We start from the raw sequence: 16,157 nt of genomic DNA on the forward strand, positions 1-16,157 counted from the left end.
ACCTCGGCATAACCTGAACAGAAATCTATAACAAACACCAAATCAAGTACTGGCAGGTGGATGCCATTGGAAAAATTCATATAAAAGCCAAAAAGTTTACTTCTCCCTGAATACCAAGAAATGTTTAACAATGTGTCATCATGTCATTCCCAATCAAAGCATGAAACGATTTATGTTTGAGCATGGCACTTATATCAAATGCATCTAGAACAAATAAACCTTTGTCAAAGAAGCAGTTGTCAATGAGGAGAATAGGAAATGCCAAACTACACGATAATTGAGTTCTTTCAGTTCTTACAGACACCAACTACATACAAGGTTTCCCAGGAAGAATGGTCAGTTTTAAGGGATTACTGCAGAAATGATCACTCAAAGCATAAAAGTCTGGTAAACATGGGCTCTAAAATGCATACCTTAAGAGCTCTGAGCACTTGTGAAGTAAAAAGAGATTTTTTCACAGTAGTCAAGATAGACGAGTGCTCATAGGTTTCAAGGTGTGCAGTTTAGAGTCCATGTTTACAAGACATTTTTTCGTGTTTGGGCACATACAATAACTTTTCAAAACATGGAAAGCAAAAAGCTTAGAACAGAAGAGACCTGTTTCACAGTATCAAAGATGAATAAATGCTCATAGCTCTTTAAGGGGAATATCATGGATTTGGGTTCAAACAATCAATTTTCAAAAAAATCTTAATCTACTTAGTTTAATCAATGTTGTGTATAAATTTTATCTTGATAGCAGCATTAGAAATGTCTTTAAAAAATTAAAATGGTTAACTCCACACTCCAAGTCCCCCCCCCCCCCCCCACCTCTTCAGACATTTGCAAAATGGTAATAGGAACTACTTGAGAAGGAAAGTTGCTACTCACCATATAGCGGAAGTTGCACTTGCATGAGTGTGTGTGTGTGTGTGTGCGCATGGGTGTATGTTTGTCTACTGCTGACAAAGGCCTTAATGGCCGAAAACTATGATTGTGTGAATCTTTTTATTGTGCCTATCGCGGCTCAGCATCTCTGCTATATGGTGAGCAGCAGCTTTCCTTCTCTCGTATTGTTAATAGGAACTACTCTTCCTTCAAAGTTGTAGTAGATAATAAACCACACACTGCTCCTAAAGGAGAAGAAAGGCTACATGCTTGATGGTGGAAATCCCCTAAAAGAAAAATGCAGGCTTACTCTTTCAAGAAGTATTTGGGAAAATACAAATAATTTAGAGACTATGTCATGGGATGGACAAGCAATTTATTTTCATAAACTATCCACAGGCAAGACATTATCTTTCCCCCAAAGATGCCTGATTTAAGAACCACACATGGAATGAAATAAATTCATGTATGCACGCTCTACCAGAACATGTTAAGAATGCAATTGACCCCCACTGAGGTAATCTGCAAACCCTGTTTTACAGAGGATGTGCTTCATGAGAAAACCCAGACTGTGACTGAAGGTCTATGTAATTTAATTTGGATGTTTGAAAAGTACATTCTGTGGGCTTAATGTACGAAAAATAGATGTCTATGATGCAGTATTATATTTCACTGCAGGAAATACTGGCAGAATTGAAGGGCTGAAGAGAGGTGGTGTAAATCCAGGCATGTTTACTGCAAAAACACTTCCCACAAATCGATCAGAGGGGGATCAACAAAGCTGACACAGCACTGTCCAGTCTACAAATACAGCTCACACAGATTAGAAAGGAGGAGAACAGAAGCCTGGAGGATTAAGAGTATAAGTATAGAGGACTTTAAAATATGGAAAACCTATTAAATGCTGAATTATTTGAACTAAATCTTTAAACTGCAATTTTTCTCGATTTTACCTTTTTTGCACTATTAGAAGCCATTTAGCAAGAAATATATCTACATCTACATCCATACCCCACAAGCCACCTGACGGTGTGTGGTGGAGGGTACATTAAGTGCCTCTGTCGTTTCTCCCTTCTATTCCAGTCTCGTATTGTTCGTGGAAAGAAAGATTGTTGATATGCCTCTGTGTGGGCTCTACTCTCTCTGACTTTATCCTCATGGTCTCTTTGCGAGATATACGTAGGAGGGAGCAATATACTGCTTGACTTCTCGGTGAATGTATGTTCTTGAAACTTCAACAAGAGCCCACAGCAAGCTACTTAGCGTCTCTCTTGTAGAGTCTTCCACTGGAGTTTATCTATCATCTCCGTAATGCTTTCGCGATTACTAAGTGATCCTGTAACCAAGCACACTGCTCTCCGTTGGATCTTCTCTATCTCTTCTATCAACCCTATCTGGTACGGATCCCACACCGGTCAGCAGTATTTGAGCAGTGGGCAAACAAGTGTACTGTAACCTACTTCCTTTGTTTTCGGACTGTATTTCCTTAGGTTTCTTCCAATGAATGTCAGTCTGACATCTGCTATACCGACAATTAATTTTATATAGTCATTCCATTTTAAATCACTCCTAATGCCTACTCCCAGATAATTTATGGAATTAATTCCTTCCAGTTGCTGACATGCTATATTGTAGCTAAAAGATAAAGGATCTTTCTTCTATGTATTCGCAGCACATTACACTTGTCTACATTGAGATTCAATTGCCATTCCCTGCACCATGCATCAATTTGCTGCAGATCCTCCTGCATTTCAGTACAATTTTGCATTGTTACAACCTCTCGATATACTACAGCATCATACGTAAAAAGCCTCAGTGAACTTCCAATGTTATATCAGTGTGAGTGTGCACACTCATGCAACCGCACATGCTGATACCTGTGCGCACCCCTCATGTAGTTTCTTGACAGCACAAACAAACCGCTATTAGCTGACACTGTGCATGTGTTATATCAGTGTGAGTGCGCACACTCATGCAACCGCACATGCTGATACCTGTGCGCACCCCTCATGTAGTTTCTTGACAGCACAAACAAACCGCTATTAGCTGACACTGTGCACGTAGACAATAATAATGACTAACACTAACATTGGATCACTAATACTACATACACTGAAGAGCCAGAGAAACTGGTACACCTGCCTCATATCATGCAGGGCTCCTGTGAGTATGCAGAAATGCCACATGACCTGGCATGGACTCGACTACTGTCTGAAGTAGTGCTGGATGGAACTGACCCCATGAATCATGCAAGGCTGTTCATAAATCCATAAGAGCATGAGGGAGTGCAGATCTCTTCTGAACAGCGCTTTGCAAGACATCCCAGATATGCTCAATAACTTTCATGTCTGAGGATTTTGGTGGAAAGCGGAAATGTTCAAACTTAGAAATGTGTTCCTGGAGCCACTCTGTTGCAATTCAGAAAGTGTGGGGTGTCGCATTGTCCTGCTGGAATTTCCCAAGTCTGACGGAATGCACAATGAACATGAATGGATGCATATCAAGGGTCCCATATCACTTCAACAGCACACACCCCACGCCATTACAGAGCCTCCACTAGCTTGAGCAGTCCCCTGCTGACCTGCAGGGTCCATGGATTCATGAGGTTGTCTCTATACCCGTACTCGTCCATCTGCTCAATACAATTTGAAATGAGACTCGTCTGACCAGGCAACATGTTTCCTGTCATCAACAGTTCAATGTTGATGTTGGCCGAGTCAAGGCATAAAGCTTCATGCCATGCAGTCATTAAGGGTACACGAGTGGGTCTTCAGCTCCAAAAGCTCATATCAATGATGTTTTGTTGAATGGTTTGCATGCTGATGCTTGTTGATGGCCCAGGATTGAAATCTGCAGCAATTTGCGGAAGGGTTGCATTTGTGCCACATTGAATGATTGTCTTCAGCCATTGTTGGTCCCATTCTTGCAGGATCTTTTTCCGGCCACAGCGATGTCAGAGATTTGATGTTTTACCAGATTCCTGATATTCAGTACACACACGTGAAATGGTTGTATGGGAAAATCCCCACTTCATTGCTACTTCGGGGATGCTGTGTCCCATGGCCTGTGCACAGACTATAACACCATGTTCAAACTCACTTAAATCTTGATAACCTACCATTGTAGCCACAGTAACTGATCTAACAACTATGCCAGACATTTGGTGTCTTATATAGGTGTTGCCCAATGCAGTGCTGTATTCTTCCTGTTTACATGTATCTGTATTTGAATACACATGCTTATACCAGTTTCTTTGGCGCTTCAGTGTATAAGTAAGTGTACCACTAGGCATAACAACATACTCAAAGATTTCTGGATGGAAAATATTCACACACAACAGACATAACTTTTACAAAATGAAGTCCACTTAGGCCGTATGAAATCAATGTGACATGGGCATCCCAGACTTACTATGCAGAGGTTCGGTAACACTTTTAGAATTGCTAACAGGCAAAGTAGCAGAACACATTTAGCAGTAATCTGTCATGGATGTGTGACTATTAGCATTCTGACGTGATAATATTTGGCAACAACATTAGTGCTGACTCTACTTTTATCTCTGCCCCCCTCCCTCCCCCCCTCCACTTTTTGTCAACCGTAACACTTTGTGTTAGATGCATTCCAAAAAGAAAGTGATTGATCCATTTACAGCATTATTATTCACTAGTATAGATGATGTAATGATTGGTAGGGAAAAGCAGTGGATAGGGAAGGTGGAAATTAAAGGAAAAGATGGAAGGCTAGATCTGAGTGCACGTCAAGCCAGTGCAGATGTAGTTGAATGGCAGTCACCAAACAGTTAACACACCAAGGAAGAAAGGCTAACTTTGTGCAAGCAAAATGATAAAAAAGCCTTGGAGGGGGGGGATGTTGTATCAGGGGCACATGAAGCAGACACAATGGGATCCATAGAGCACAGAGATGTCATAGTGGATTGAAGAGCTGAAATCTGCCGGCTGCTGTGGCCGTGCAGTTCTAGGCACTTCAGTCCAGAACCGTGCTGCTGCTGCTATGTCACAGGTTCGAATCCTGCCTCGGGCATGGATGTGTGTGATGTCCTTAGGTTAGCTAGGTTTAGGTAGTTCTAATTCTAGGGGACTGATGACCTCAGATGATAAGTTCCATAATGCTTAGAGCCATTTGAACTATTTTGAGCTGAAATCTGGTTCCAAAAGGCAATGTGTGTGTGTGTGTGTGTGTGTGTGTGTGTGTGTGTGTGTGTGTGTGTGTGTGTGTGCGTGCGTGCGTGCGCCATAAACAGAGTCAGTTTGGGCAATGTAACTGAAAAAATCAACTCTGTGTCTCATTTTACTGCTTTCTGGTGGAGTAACGTTTCTTTTCGTAAAAGCCTGGATCAGGATTTGGTTCTAAATTAGTTTACTATTCACTAAGCATGAGAAATTTTACAGCAAGTTTACACAAATTCCACAATTATAATTAATTTTTTGCAATTTTACTATTCTTGAGCCAAAAAGATAATTTCTGTTTCAAACAGAATCAATAAAAATATTTTTTCAGGTGACACTCAATACAACTTAGGAAAGGTATGACACAGTGTTGTATGGTAAATTTGTATTTATTCAGGAGAGTTTTAGTCCTTGACCATCATCCAGAAAGAAAGAAAAACAATGAAGCCTTCACAAGCCATATGTCGTGCAACATCAGAATAACATCCTTATTACAGTCACAATTACTGTGCACAACAGAATAACAAAGCTTCACAACAAAATGATGTGGCCCATTTAGGGGAAAAGCCATGCTGCATGATGTGTGATGTACAACATTTGAAGGCTTTATTGCTTTTCTTTCCTTCTGGATGATGATCAAGGGCTGAAACTGGTCACAATAAATTTAGATTTACTACACAGTGCTGTGTCATGCATTTACTACAAAAGAATCCAGAAACTTGAAGTAATTTTACTTACTGTATTTTATTATGTGTTACGCATATGACTTTTTATGTGCTATTTCTATGTGCTTTTTACCAGCATTGTTATTGTGATATTAATAACAACATCTGGAGCAAAGTTACAAATTGTACCACTAAAATAATAACGGGTTGCAGCAGTATGTGTTATAGTGAAGACATGGTTTCATTATTATTCGAAAATGCTTATTGGCATTTTCAACTATGAAATGAAAACATAGATTGCTACTAACCGTAAAGATGACATGTTGTGTTGCAGGCAGACACAACAAAACAACACTTACACATTAGCTTTTGGCCAAAGCCTTCTTGAGGAAAGGAAATATCCATGTATTCATTCACATACACAAGCACAACTCACACACACGACTACCATCTGTGGCAGTTGGACCAGAATGCCGAGTTTTATTGGAGTTTTCTCATTCAAGCAAGCCACTCTTCTTTACAGACTGTCCCCATTTATTGTCAATTGAAAAAAACATTGTTAAAATCATACTGACATACTGATTTTTTTTATGAATCACATGTTAATGAAAATGCATGATCACCTAAGACTGTCAACCATTAGAATTAGCGCAATTTATGAAGGTTTGCTGTACTACCAGAATTAACCACTCAATGCTCACGCTCTTCTGTATTCATAAGAATAATAAACATTACATCTTTTTAAAATGACAATAAACGGAATCATGCTGTATTTTTTTATTTCAATATCTACTAAATGAAGTTTGACAACTTATGCAAAATCTAGGAATTACTTTCATAGTTACAGCAATTATTGCCGTCTCAATGAAACTGGTAATTACAGTTTTAAGCAAACATAATACATTAGTATTACAATCATATCTTCATGATTGGATGTTTTAATGGCAAATTTATAAATACAAGAGCATTGTACCCCCATTAATTTTATTTTCTAATTGCAAAATTCAATTTTCTTCTCTACTTTCCAAATTATTTTTATTTACATTATATGAAGATTATTGATAAATATAATGTCATCAAAACTCTTAAGCTGTTCTAGGGCAATTGTTTTGTTATGGGAGTTCATTTAAAGAAGTCTCAACAGTTTATAAATAAAAAAATTATGGTGAGTTACACAAATCTAAATTCTTGTTACTTTTTCTGTTCATTCTTCTTCATTCTTTATCTATAATTAATTTATAATAATGTCACATAGAACAAGGTGTAATTAGATGGATGACAAACATTAACTTCACTTAACGAAGGTTTATTCAGCACTTGCATGTACAACAGCGCGGAGCGAACTGCCTCTGGCCAGAACACATATAGTATATATACAGCTACAGAACGTTCCAGTACAATGATTCTTGACATCTGTGGATATGTCTAGAATGTACTCGAACCGAATATAAAAATTCAAATCATACAGTCCAGGTGAGTTCTGAACTTACGACCCTTCATGCAACAGTTTAGTATTACAACCATCACACCGTGGTGCTACTTGGCTCCTTCAACGACATTGCTCCCCCCTTAAGTGAACAGCACCTCTGTGTTACATCCTCCTAGTCCGGGAACGAGTCATCAGTCCTGCATACTCCGACTCCCAATGACCGATTCTCATCCTGGCGGTGATCTCAGAACTTATTTTGCCGTTACACTCTTCGTCACCTTTCCACTTGTTGCCTGTCATTGGAGCTTCAAATTTACCCCGGGTTGCAGGATCCTTTAAGGGCTTCATTCGAAGGACATGGACCATATCTCTGATCTTTCGTCATCTTGTGTCATGGTCAAAATCTTCAACTTCATGAGTAACATCACACAACTGTCTTACAACCTTATGTGGTCTAAAGTAGCACCTGAGGAGAGAGACCAACTTTCCAAACAGGAGTGAAGATCCAGACGAGGTCACCAGGCTGGTAGATAACAGGGTGGCAGCTCGCGTCATACCTTCAGTGATTGTTTTCTTGAGCCTGCAGTGAGCGGAGTTGAGCTAACTGCCGAGCTTCCTCAGCTCTGGTTAACACCTGGCCGATGTAGTCATCGTCAACGTCATCAGGATGTAATGGAAACAAAATGTCCATCATTGTAGTTGCCTCATGGCCATGCACCAGGAAAAATGGTTCCTAAATAAACCTGGCCAGAAAAATCTCTTGCGGATTCTATCGTATGTCTTAGTAAATCCTAACTGTCCGGCCTCAGGTGTGTCATGGAATTTCTGTAGAACATTTAAGCGCATGTGTTTAGGAATCACTGATAGCCACCTTTTTCCAAATGGATCAAAGTTTTTCTCGCAAAGTAATCCATTAACTAATCCTTTCGTATCCTCTGACTGATTTAAGGCAAGAATAATTTGAGATATCTTGGCATCGTCCTTCTGCTCGGCAGAGAGATCCTGGAGTGCAGCAAGACAGTCACTATCTTCATCAGAATCTTGATGGTCTTGCACAGGGTTTCCTGAGAGACAAGTCAGCATCTTGGTGTTTTCTTGTACTTTTGTACACTATGGTAATGTCATACTCTTGTAGATGTAGTGCCCATCAGGTGAGTCGTCCTGTTGGATCCTTAAGACCTGTCAACCAACAAAGTGAATGATGGCCTGTAACAACTGTGAATGGCCTTCCATAGAGATACTGTCTAAACTTGCACATGGCCCAGATCACAACAAGAAATTCTCTTTCTGTAGTTGAGTAGTTTCTCTCAGCTTTTGTAAGTGCCCTAGAAGCATAGGTTATAACCTTCTCTTTTCCATCCGAAATTTGCACCAAAACAGCACCGATCCCAGAACCGCTGGCATCTGTATGTAGTTCTGTAGGTGCTCTCTCTCTCTCATACGGACAAAGTATAGGGTCAGTCGTCAGAGTTTTTCGCAGCACATCAAAAGAATCTTGTTGAGCACCACCCTACATAAATTTAGCATCAGCTTTTAACAACTCTTGGAGTGGCCCGGCTTTGATATAAAAGTCTTTGATAAAACGACGGTAATAAGAACATAATCCAAGGAAGCTTCTCACATCTCTAATACTTTTAGGAACAGGAAATTCCGTTATAGATCTCATCTTTTCTGGGTCTGGATGCACACCTTCGTTTTACACAAGGTGTCATAGTATTTTGATTTCTTTTGCTCCAAAGAGACACTTTCTTGGATTAAGTTTCATTCCACCTTGTTGGAGACACTGAAGAACCACCCTGAGTCTTCTTATATGTTCATGAAATGTCTCTGAGAACACTATAATGTCATCTAAATAACAAAGACACATCGTCCACTTCAGGTGACGTAGAAGATTATCCATCATCCATTCAAAAGTTGCTGGTGCATTACACAAACCAAACAGCATTACCTTACACTCATACAGGCCATCAGGGGTGATGAATGCAGTTTTCTCATGATCAGCCTCATCTACTTCGATTTGCAACTATCCCGAGTACATGTCCATGGTTGAGAAAAACTTAGCCCCCTTCAGACAATCTAGTGTATCGCCAATTTGTGGAAGAGGGTAACATCCTTTTTAGTTATCTTATTAAGCTTCCTGTGATCAACACAAAAGTGCCAACTGCCAACCTTCTTCCTGACAAGGACCACTGGTGATGAACATGGGCTCTGCGAAGGCTGAATGATGTCATTCTTCATCATTTTCTCTACCTCGTCGCAAATTATTCGAAGTTCCATTGCTGACACAAGGTATGCTGTCTGGCTTATGGGTTGATGGTCTCCAGTGCTAATCTGGTGCTTCACCGTCGATTTGTCTAATTTGCTCTTCACCTGTGGATTGAAGCAATCAAAGAACTCTTGAAGAATGGCAAGTAGCTTCTTGTGTTGTTCCTTAGAGATCTGGTGATAGTCGAGCTAGAAGTTCTTGTCTTGTAGTGGTAGTGCTAATTTCGCCCACAGACTTGGCGTGGGAGGTTTCTATGATGCTCAGCTGTTCTTCAATTAATGGCTCAGCATTTGCTACGCACATGCGTCTTGGAAGGATCTGCAGTTCTCGGTGACAGTTAACTATCCACAATTCACCGAATCCATTCTTAAATGAGACGACAAAGGCTGGGCTGACCAAGTTATTCTTCATTGATATGCGTCTCTTACATTCCACTACAAGATCCATGGGTTGATGCATGGCATGACACGTGACAGTTACCTTTCTAGCACTGACTGCAGGAATGATCACTTCATCCAGTACACATAGTTTCCACACACTCGGATGTGCATCTTCCTGTCCACACTATCTCATCTCATCTAGCATAATCTTCGAGCAATCACGATCTATAATTGGCTGAGAAGCTTTCAAAAAGTCCCATCTGAGAATGATGTCATGACTACACTCTTGTAAGACGATGAATTCTAAGGGCTGTGTATGGCCACTTATACCCACACGAATGACACATCTTCCTGTAGGGTTTACATATTTCCCATTAGCCACCTTCAGCAGAGATGTTTTGTTGTCAACAAATATGGTTTTCTGCAACTGGTGATGGTACTTCTCTGAAATGACTGAATATGATGCTCCAAAGTTTACAAGACCTTGGGCTGGTTAGCCATCCATGAGGATATCAACATAGTTTACTTTCATTTTTGTAGTGATTGACGGTGGAGGATTTTTCTCTTCAGCGGCCTTACCTCCAAGGAAGGTCAACACCCTCTAGTTTTCTAGGTTTCGGTGACCAGGTGATCAGCTAGAGCTTCTAAATGGTGATGGAGACCTTGATAGGCATTTTGGGGAGCGTCCTCTCCAGCGGCTAGCTTCCGGCGATGGTGACCTACATCATCCTGCATCCACATCTTCTTGTTCATCTTCGTTGTTCCGGAGTTGGCATCGGCTAAGATCAGTCTGCTGTCTTCTGGCGCAGGTGTCATCAAATATCTGCCGCCTTTCTCGACAATAGTGCACCACATGTCCCGGTCGCCCACAGTGGAAACATACTGGTTGGTTATCCTCGGTCCTCCAGATGTCAGTCTTCCTTGGTACCCAAACAGGTTCCTCATGTGGCATTGTAGGAATGTAACTCCACCTGGGTCTCTACTTTTTCACCGTTTAAAAGGTAATTGGAGGACGAGAGATTGGGTTCAATGTCTCTTCCACTTCCTCCCTTATGACCTCTTGAAGCGTCTCTGTTTTTTTGCTTGCCGTGCAATCTAAGTGACTTCTGAACTTCCTCTCTCACTATCTGATGAACACTCATGAAGTAAGTTGCTTCCTCCATCACAGACATCAATATGACATTTGGCGGCCATTCAAACTTCTTGCATGTAATTCCTTTTAGATGCATTGTCTCAATATACTGGCACCATTTTATGAAGTCGTCTGCTGTTGAAACCTCCTTCAGGAGTAGGGCTTGATACATGTCCTCAGCAACACCCTTCATGAAATGTGCAACCTTGTCTTCCTCAGTCATTCTACGATCCTTTATTTTACACAGCTCCAAGACGTCTTGAATGTAGGATGGACACTGTACCCTGCACTTTATCTTCAGCCTTGCACTTCTGTCATTTTGTGTCACCAAAATATTTGCGCAGTTCCAGCTGGAATACTTCCCAGCTTGTGAACTTCTCCTCGTTGTTCTCATACCATTGCTTGCAGTGCCCTCCAAGTAGAACAATACGTTAGCAAAACACACAGTGTCATCCCATTTTTTAAATTTGGCTATACGCTCATATACCTTCAGCCACCTGTTTGGATCTTGGCCATCATCACCAGAGAACCCGGAAGGATGTCTCATGTGGTGACACACAGTTGCTTATAAAAGATTACACTTTATCAGCTTACTCATGCAGAAATATTACAGGAAAAGGATGAGTTGTAACACATATTAAGACTGAACACAAGTTCGAAAACAATGAGACTGGTACATTTTGTAATGATCAGCACATAGAAGTGTGTTCTTGTGAATCGGTACTGAAAAAAAGTTCACTGTTAATTATAACTATGTATAGATCCCCACTGAGAAATTTTGAGATGTATATGAGGAATCTAGATCCCTTACTATGCTATCTTTCAGACAGCAGCAAGCAGTTGATAGTCTGTGGAGACTTCAGTCTACATTTTCTTAAGGATTCTGAAAGGAAAAATTATCTGAAAACCTCATTTGGATGCTACAATTTGATCTCAGTATTTAACTATGTAACATGGGTGGATAAAGACAGTAGGGCCTAACTGATAATGTTTTCTTTGGTGAAGCTAAAAGCAAGAAAATAACTGTTTACCTAGTAACAAATGCTCTCTCTGCTCATGATGCACAGTTAGTTAGGATAAATAACGTAGTGCCTTGCAGTACAGATACTCTTCAATGGAAATCAATTAGAATAAGTAATGACCCCCACCCCTTAGAGATGCCAAAAGTGTTGTAACAAGATCAACTAATATCAATGCCTTAAAGCATCCATATAAAATTATGCTGACTATTTATCTAGTTGGTAAATTGGCTGGAAAGTTATTTACTGTGCAGCGAGAAGTTGGAGGAGGTCTGGCCCATACGATTCTTCCTCATATGTGTGACATTGCAAGGGCAGTCTTATCAAGCAAGAGTGGACAAATGAGCATAAGAGAACTCCAAATATGGTACGAGCACTGCTTTTGGCCAATAACTGGTCAAAATAACATGTTTTTGCTTCATTCCTGGTCTGTGAATAAAAATCACACTCCTTTAGAGCAAACTATCCTGGCTGAAAAGTGTGTGACACTGCAATTCATACCACCTGCAATGACAAATTCAGCTTCTGGAAGCTTGTTTCTTCTGTGCCCATAGAACACGTTATCGTGCTGTCTGCAGCTATGCCTTAAAGGATAGCCACTTTCACGGTAAGTTCCACTACACATTGCTTCGCATGCGACTGTATGCCATCACATTCCATCAATTCTCACCACCCCGTAGGACCAATATGATTCCACATGCATTCTTAAACAGTGGATATCTAGCTGAATGTCCTGCATGGTTTGTAACTCCCAAGGAGTTTGCCTTCAATCTTGATAAAGCAAACCTTTGTGATCACTGTGGCACACCATTTTTCATTCTGTGTTCGTGGTGCAAGTTAATGGTTTGTTTTGAACATTTCTTGTACTTTGACAGTGTCCATTTTGTGAAGTGTGATACATGCATCCCTTATTTTCTATTGCCCTCCTGATGAACGTGGTGAGTCATTAGTAGCTAATATTTTCCCTGTCAAAATTGGTAACACAACACTCTTAAATGAGATTGAACTTGCAACCTCACTCTCAAGGGGGGGAGGGGGGGGGGGGGTGTCCCTTGTCAGCAGTTTACAAAGTAGTTAGTTGGAGTGGTCACCAGCCACCCAACAAAGGTGCTGCAATTTTAAATCAATGAGTCACACACTGAAGCGAGAAAGAAACTGGTATAGGCATGCATATTCATGCATATTCAAGCACAGAGATACGTAAAAAGGCAGAATACGGCACTGCAATCGGCAACACCTACATAAGACAATAAGTGTCTGGTGCAGTTGTTAGATCAGTTACTGCTGCTACAATTGCAGGTTATCAAGATTTAAGTGAGTCTGAACATGGTGTTATAGTTGGCACACAAGTAATGGGGCACACCATCTCCAAGGCAGTGATAAAGTGGGTATTTTTCCATATGACCACTTCACGAGCGTACTGTGAATATTAGGAATCGGTAAAAAATCAAATCTCCAACATTGCTGCAGCCGGAAAAAGAGCCTGCAAGACTGGAACTAATGACGAATGAACATTCAACATAACAGACGTGCAACCCCTCCACAAATTGCTGGAGATTTCAATCCTGGACCATCATCAACAAGTGCCAGCTTGCGAACCATTCAACGAAACATCATCAGTATGGGTTTTTGGAGCCAAAGCCGACTCTTTTACCCTTGACAACAGCACGACACAAAGCTTCACACCTTGCCTGGGGCAGTCAACACTGGCATTGGACTGTAGATGACTGGAAACATATTGTTTGGTCAGACAAGTCTCGTTTCAAATTGTATCCAGCAGACTGATGTGTATAGGGTATGGAGACAATCTCATGAATCCATGGACCCTGCATGTCAGCAAAGGACTGTTCAAGCTGGTGGAGGCTCTGTAACGGTGTGGGACATGTGCAGTTGGATTGATATAGGACCCATGATTCATCTAGATACAACTCTGACAGGTGATACATACGTAAGCATTCTGCCTGATCACCTCCATCCATTCATGTCCATTGTGCATTCCAACAGACTTGGGCAATTCCAGCAGGACAATGTGACACCCCACACTTTCAGAGTTGCAACAGAGTGGCTCCAGGACACACTTCTGTGTTTGAACACTTCTGCTTTCCACCAAACTCCCCAGATATGAACATTATTGAGCATATCTGAGATGTCTTGCAAAGTGATGTTCAGAAGATATCTGCACTCCCTAATGCTCTTATGGATTTATGAACAGCCTTGCATGATACATGGGGTCAGTTCCATCCAGCACTACTACAGATATTAGTCGAGTGCATGCCAGGTCATGTTGTGGCACTTCTGCATACTCACAGGGGCCCTACATGATATGAGGCAGGTGTACCAGTTTCTTTGGCTCTTCAGTGTGTATTGTGATTTTATTTACAACTTTATAGCCTCTACCACGTGACATTGGTGAATGTTTTTATTCCCTTGGTTTTGTTATAGAATATCTTGCAGAACACCTATGTTAGTGTTAATGCATTGTGAATTGTGGTTTATTTGTCTCATAAAGTACATAATCTAAATCATTTAATTCAGATACAGGAGACACATTAAATTGTGGTAAAGTTTCACCATGAATAAAGAACAACCTATGCTAACAAACAGCATAATAATAATAATAATAATAATACTATTTTGTAATACATACATTCAGTAACATCTAACACATAATTAGCCTTTGCTCAAATTATCATTTCATCCTCTATGAATTCTTCTACTGAATACTAGCATTTCTCCCACAGAATCTGCTGTAGCCTCATTTTTAAAATTTCTGTCTTCGTATTAAATATGTTTTTGTCCATTAGCTTGTCGTATATTGTCATCCCCATACACTGTGGAGACCATCCATATAATTTCAACTGCTGTGTATCATAAAATTATTTTTAGTTCTTGTGTTATATGTATGGTTAAAATGATTCTCCTCAAATAAATTTTGTCAGCTGTGCAGGAAGATTATAATTTCATAAATTTATATGGAGACATGGAGGGAACAGTTAGGATTTGTAGTTTTTGAAATAATGAGTGACAAGACTGTTTGGTGTGCAGTACATATGCATCGAACAGTTTTCTTTTGCAGTTTGAGTATTCAAGATACACTACCTGAACTTCAACAGAAAATTATCCCTTATCTAATGACAGATCAAAAATTAACTACGGTAAGCAATTTTTCATGTACTCAAGTCAGTGGAATTTGCTCATATTTGCATTGCAAATGCAAAACTGCTTAGTTTATTTGAAAGGAAGTCAGAATGTGTATTCCAGTTTAAGTTATTGTCCACATTTAGCCCCACGAATGTGTCCATGTCACCTTCCTTTATAGGTTGATTGTTATATTGTATTTTAAGTTCTGCACATTTTGAATGTTTGGTTTTGAAATGTACCATATGGGTTCTTGCAGTGTGCAGTTTCAGCCTACTTAACTGGAACCTGTTTTCTAAGGTATATAGTGTGCTTACAATGGAGCTCGGAATTTTTCTGCATCATCATCTTCAATTAAAACAGGAGCATTGTCTGCAAACAGAACTGATGGGAATTTATATTTGTGGATAAGTCATTTACGTAGAATAGGAACAAGATTGGCCTCAAAATGGAGCCTTAAGGCATACCTTGTGATACTGTACTCCATTTAGAATAATAATTCACTGCATATGAGGTGATAGTTACCCTTTGTTTTCTGTTGTGTATGCATGACGTTAGCTAATTTAGAACACTGTCCTTAATATGTAGTTGTCTAATTTGTAGATAAGCAAGTCATGGTTCATGGAGTTAAAATCTTTCGTGAGATCAGAGAAGATACCTGCAACTTTACTCCTCTGATCCAATGATTTGTCTATGTTTTCAATAAAGTTATTCACTGCATCCAGAATGTTTTTTTCATGGTTGAAATCCAAATTGATTACTTATAATAATATCATTTTTTTCCAAAAAAAATTTCAATCTGGTTTGCAGCTACTTTCTCTAACACATGATCCTCAATGGGACAAAGTTCACAGTGCTGCATTTTAGTTTTTTTTCCAAAATGGTGAGTTTTTAGAAGGGTAGTAACTTCCAAAACCCACTTATACATTTGAGACCCAGTTCAATACCCTGCTAGAATCCCGCCAGCTGTCATATTATCACAGTTGTAGACACTAAGCATATATTTGTGTATTCCTGTGTATTTTAGGGGTGGTGTGGAAATGCTTGTTACCAAATTAACAATTTCTTCCAACA

At 40.0% G+C, this 16,157-nt stretch overlaps 1 protein-coding gene across 1 annotated transcript in view; it reads right to left on the minus strand.

The window, feature by feature from the left end:
- LOC126187987 (gamma-tubulin complex component 4) overlaps window positions 1-16,157 on the minus strand; it is a 163,279-nt gene that overhangs the window by 111,644 nt on the left and 35,478 nt on the right. The gene's annotated exons all lie outside the window — the stretch shown is intronic.

Source organism: Schistocerca cancellata, chromosome 5, assembly GCF_023864275.1.
Source record: "Schistocerca cancellata isolate TAMUIC-IGC-003103 chromosome 5, iqSchCanc2.1, whole genome shotgun sequence".
NCBI lineage: Eukaryota > Metazoa > Arthropoda > Insecta > Orthoptera > Acrididae > Schistocerca > Schistocerca cancellata.